The sequence below is a fragment of the Acomys russatus genome, chromosome 16 (genome assembly GCF_903995435.1).
Source record: "Acomys russatus chromosome 16, mAcoRus1.1, whole genome shotgun sequence".
Lineage (NCBI taxonomy): Eukaryota > Metazoa > Chordata > Mammalia > Rodentia > Muridae > Acomys > Acomys russatus.
This window is the reverse complement of record NC_067152.1, coordinates 46,927,678-46,933,688: the sequence shown is the minus strand read 5'-3', so window position 1 is coordinate 46,933,688 and position 6,011 is coordinate 46,927,678.

The following is a 6,011-nucleotide window of genomic DNA, read 5'->3' as shown; positions in this document are numbered from 1 at the left end:
CAGAACTTCCCATTACCTGTAGGGAACAGAACACCACATAGACGTTAAAAATTAGTCCCAGAAGAAAGCGTTACTTTGGGGCCTTCACAGTGCAGTGTCCATGTGCCTCTAGCTGGCAGTTGGGAGCGAACTGCCTTGGCTTGTGGGTCTACCCTGTCTCTTCTTTCCCAACACCCATAGGAACACACACTAACATTGGGGATGGCAGGCACATCCTGGTACTGGCACAGACTGTGGGGTCTGTGTTTCTGTACCACTTAAGGTATATGTTTAGGTTTTTTTTTGTTTTTTGTTTGTTTTTTACATATCTTCTAAGCAGCTCAGTTTTGCGGTTTTGATTGCAGGTTTTGCAAACATTTAATTTGTGCACAGCAGCAGGTTCTCAGTTCTGCCAGTCCCTTCATGCTCCTCTATCGGCTAACTGTGGATTTGATGTCAAGTATGCATGTTACTTTATGTGTATTTAATCATGGAACTTAATTTTGCACACTTGTTTGTACTGTTTTCTTTGAAATAAAAGTGACTAATTTGTTGTACTCCATCTGTAAAGAGCAGAGCCATGTGTAATGAAACCGAATGTCCTCATCCTGAGTGTGTAATGGGATTGGGGTCCCGCACTTGCCGCAAGCCAGACCTGTAGGTGTTAAATGGGAGTAGGGTGCTGTTATGTGGGTGCCTTGCCAGCACAGCCACTGCAGAGGGACACGGTGGGGATGTTTGTATGGTTTAGGTCCAGACAGATAGCGGGTGCAGACGAACAGCTCGTGAATTTTGGTGCCACTGCCCCATGCTATAAACCAGCTTCGTGCTCCCTGCATTCAGAGGTGTCAGCATGCTGCCTCTTGAGAAGATGCTGTGAGGCACCATCGCCTAATGTACTTTGGCTGGGTTAAGCTGGTTTGTTTAATGTTTTGCAGTTTTACGAAATGGGCGGTGTGATGGTCCTTCAGTGTCATTTCTAGCTGGCCATGTCCCCAAGGGCAGTCTCTAAGAGAACACAGGCAGAAGGCTGGGTCTATCCAGTTAGTGATTCAGGACTGGGGAGGCAAGCAGGTGGCAGCAGATGGCACACTGGGACGTGAGGCAGGGTTCTGCTCCAGAGCCATGGCATTGGCATGCCATGTGGGGAGGGTTAGGGTCCCGCGCCATCTGTGGTCTCCAGGCTGTGGCTGTGGCCGTCCTAGTCAGCTTCCCAGCCCACACCTTCCCTCAGACTCCCTCAGCACTTGAAGTGGGTGACAACTTTGATGGACCATGCAAGGGGTCTTCAGGCTCCTGCTCCTTTTGTGGATGGCAGGGTGAGAGTTAGGTGGGGACGCCTAGTGCTGCCGGCTCCCCAGATCTGTACTTCTCTCTGGGTAAACACAATATGGGCTGCCAGGTGCTGTAGGTTTGCAGAGATCAGCAGTGCTTTCAAACATCCACTGCTTTGTGGGTCTTGACCTTCTAGGGGTTCCAGAAGCTACCGGCTGGCCATTTTTCCTGGGTGTGGCTTAGCATGCAAGGCCCAGACCCAGGACGTAGATATGCAAAGCTGCACCTTGTTTGCTGCCTCGCCTGGACCTCTTAGCAAGCTAAATGCCACCCTTTTCCTACAGCTGCCAAGTTCACCTCAGAAGCCACAGCCTTACACGGTTGAGTGACAGTGGCCCTGGGTAGACTTGGGTGATGGCTGCCGCCGTGTTGGTCAGCATCACTGTAGGACCAAAGGTTCTTGTTTAATGTTCTGCTTCTGCAGGCAAACCATGCCTCTGGGCACAGTCATGGGTAATAGACTAAGTCATGGTCTTTGCGTTTGCCTGTGTGAGGCTTTTGGGGCACATTTTGGACCTGATATTCTGCTAGAGTTTTTCTCTTTAAGATGGGTCGGAAAGTACTTAGGATTAAAAAAAGAAAGAAAAGAAAAATGTGTGTTATCTTTTTGGGGGAGGGGCAATCAAGACAAGGTTTCTCTATGAAGCTCTTGCTGTCCTGGAACTCACTCTGTAGATCAGGCTAGCTTCAAACTCAGATCCACCCACCTCCACCTTTTGAATGCTGGGATTAAAGGCATGCGCCCACCACTGCCTGTATGTAGTTACTAACTAGAGTGGAACATGCAGAACTCACATCAGTCCACCTGGGTCCTCTGAAGAGTGACAACTGCTCTTAACTAAGCTTGCCTCTCCAACCCTCTTTTCTGATTTAATTTTAAATTATATGCATGCATACCTTCGATCTTAGCACTCTGGAGGCAGACAGATTTATGTTAGTTCAAGTCTAGCCTGGTCTAAATAGAGCTCCAGGACAGCCAGGTCTACACAGGCAAAATTATGTGCACGAGGTAGGGGTGGGTGCTGCACATCGAGCGCCCTGTGCACGAAGTCACAAGAGGACACTGGACTCCACGAAGCTGGAGTCAACACAGTTGTGAGTCTCCTCGAGGGACTGGGCGTCCAGCTTGGGTCCTTTGTAAGAACACCAACGCTCTTCACTGCTGAGCCATTTCATTACCCTGGTCCTCCTGGAATGCTGGGGTGAGAGGCCAATGACACCACTTCCTGCCTCTTTTGATAGTGGATCACACTGGTTTTCCGTTGTTTGACACAGGATCTCACTATGTAACCTTGCCAGGCCTAACCCTTACTGTATGACGAGGTTGACCGCAGCTCACTAAAGTCCACTTGCCTCTACCTCCTCAGTAGTGGGATTAAAAGGTGTTAGCCATATCTGGCTTTTACTTGGATGTGTATAATGCTGAGGACCCATTCCAGGATGCCATAAATCTCAGGAATGCTAACCAATAGTTCTACCATGGAGCTACGCTCACAATGTCCATGTGAATCAACAACCTTCTACCAACTCTGCTGGTCTGAGAATCCTACCTGATCGTGGTGTCTTTGATATTGCTGGATTTAGTACTTCTAAAAATATTTGAGGAAGCCAGGTGGTGGTGGTGCACACTTTAATCCTAGCACTTGGGAGGCAGAGGCAGGTGGGTCTCCATGAGTTCGAGGCCAGCCTGATCTACAAAAGCAAGTCCACGAAAGCCAGGACTGTTACACACAAACCCTGTCTCAAAAAACCTTAAATAAATAAATAAAATATATATTATCTATATAATGAGGGTATTATACTGGTTTGTAATAACTTAATGCTTTTTGTCACACCCTCCTGTTGTGGATTTCTAATTAGTAAATTCTGTGACTTGTATCATTAATTTTTCAACACAATTATCAATCACAACATGGACACAGGATTTAACAAAAGCAGAAGTAGATGGGAGGGAACAACATATTAACCAGTAAGACGTGAGTTTGGAAACTTTGACATTTCCTTTTGTGTGCTGGTGGTGCTGGGCCACACTAGGCAGCAGGTGCTGGCGTTTTTCAGTGTGCGTCCTGGGGACTGAACTCGGGTCCTCAGCTTCGGCAGCAAGTACCTTTACCCACTGCGCCACCCACTTAGGCCTGTGCTGACCACGCTTTGTTACTGTTTGCATGTACCAGGAGAGCATTCTACCAGTGCGCTTTGTACCAGCCGTGCGGCGTCTTTAACTGCTATTTCTGTTTCCAGGGTATATGTTGTCTGTTTCCCTCCCTATTTTTTCCTTCTCTGCATTTATCTGAGTTGCTCACAGGGAAAATCAAAATCAAAATTCACCTGTGGATTTTTAGCTTGTCTTTACTAGGTGTTCCTAATAATTGTGTAGTACAGAGGACAAAGCTAACTTTCCAGCATGAGTTTACTACTTCAAAGCTCTGGTCCCTTCATAACATTATCAACATGAATGTTCTAAGACAATTCTGAAAACCAAATTGCAAGTTTTGATTTTAATAGAGGAAAATTACACAGATCACATTTTAGAACATGAGAAAATTAATTTGCTCAAACAGCTGTTGCCCCCTTCATTCCTGAAAGTTGAAAAGTCTCAGCTTTTACCTATTATAATCAGTTAAATGAAAACAAAACAAAAAAGCCCAAGGACTTCCGTAGCAGCTGCAGTGGCTAGCTAGCTCTGCTTTTATTCTCCAGGACACCTTGCTTTGCTTGTTCCTTAGGCCTTTAAACTGTCCAGTTTTGCTTACCGTCCCCCCGCTGGCCTGCAATGGCTGTGCTCCTCATACACGGACCTACGACTACTGGTCCTCTCTGTGTCTATGATGAGTTTAGTCTGTACCTATGGACCAAAGCACATTCAAGTTCCTATTTTTTTCTCCCTTCTTTTTGAGGGACAGGGTTTCTCTGTATAGTCCTGGCTGTCCTGGACTCACTCTGTAGACCAGGCTGGCCTTGAACTCACAGTGATCTGCCTGCCTCTGCTGGGATTAAAGGTGTGTGCCACCAGACCTGGCTCCTATTTATTTATTTATTTATTTGTTTATTTTAAAGCTAACTCTTCAGATCTACAACTTGTTGATGTATTAAAAATCATCTGCTCTGAGCTGGGCATGGTGGCGCACGCCTTTAATCCCAGCACTTGGGAGGCAGAGGCAGGAGGATCGCTGTGAGTTCGAGGCCAGCCTGGTCTGACTAGAGTGAGTTCCAGGACAGCAAGGGCTACATAGAGAAACCCTGTCTCGAAAAACAAACACAACAACAACAAATATCTGCTCTACCGTAGGAAGCACAGCTAGTTCTAATAGTATCTGCTTTTATTTAAATTTTGGTCATATTGGAGTTGATAGCTGTCCTCTTTAGGCTAAGCTTTCTTTGGCCATTTGCTTACTCTCTGGAATCTGGTCAGTTTCACCTCAGCAGGTGTAGCACAGACAACCACAACTTAAAACACTTGCACACTGATTTTCACACAGCTGCCTGTGCAGCCGTAGCTCTCATGAAGACCCTGTGCGCTCAGCCTTGTCGGAGCCTGTGCTGCCCATCTGTGCTCCCGGAGTCTCCCCAGCACAGGCTAAAAAGCAAGATAGATGATGTATCTGCTCATCAAAAGACAATGATACTCTGTATTCAATTAAAATTAATAAAAATATTTTATTGAATTTCAGGAACTTGGTACTTTTTAAAAATTCCAAATCTTTGCACACATATCAGCACCCTGCTGTCTCTAGAGCTGCAGGTGCTCAGACTTGACGATTGTCACTTTCCTCCTTGTGTCACACAGCATAGGAAACCCAAGTCCTGATGCTCCCCAGCCCCTCTCAACTACTACAGCTACTGTGACCCCCCCCCCCCCCAGCAGAGGACAAGGAAGTGGGGTGGGGTGCTTACGAAGGCCAGCTGCTGTCTGTGAACACATTCTGCAGTGTGGGGAATATCTATACAAAATGGCACCACATTCCGGAATGCACTGTTCCCAGGACACAGGTGAGTTTCCCTTTGTGTTCGGTGTGGCTCAAGCCAAAGCTGTTCAAGTCAGCTAGTCCCTGAGGGAGCTTACGAGTTTGGTAAAGGTCAAAGAGAGACTCCTTAAGCATTCAACACTGAGGTGCCACCGTGGGCCTGGGAGCTGCTGCAAGGTCGTATGTCCCCACATCAGATATTGTTTGAGGGATAAAACATGAGCCCAGCTTGGTGTGTGGAGGGGCTTCTAGAAACTCAGATGAACATAAAACTACAGCAGTGCCAAACACTGGGAACAAAGTCTGGGTTCAGTACTGTTAGTGCACGGTTTACTTCTGCCCTCTCCTTGACAGCATTACATTCCTATGCGCCAAAGCAGCAGCAAGGCCAGTACAGCAGCAAGGAGAAAAGACGAGTGCATGCCTGTGGCTGCACTTCGCTCACTTGAGACTGAAAAGGTGGCCTTAAAGGGAAAAAAAAAATCCTCCTTATATCTTTAAAAATGTTCTATGATCCCCAAAACAAACTCCCGCAGACCCATAAGGTCTGTTTGGAGCTCAGAGGTAACAAGTCTGCAGACTTCACTCAAACAGGGAACGTCCACCCAAGTCCTGGTCAAGCATGCTACTCACAGATTTCCCCAGATACACAGTACGTCCACTTGGTGATGCCTGAGCTCACCCCAGTAGGGTAGCCTCCTGCCAGAGCACCACGTCAACTGAGGCCCACAA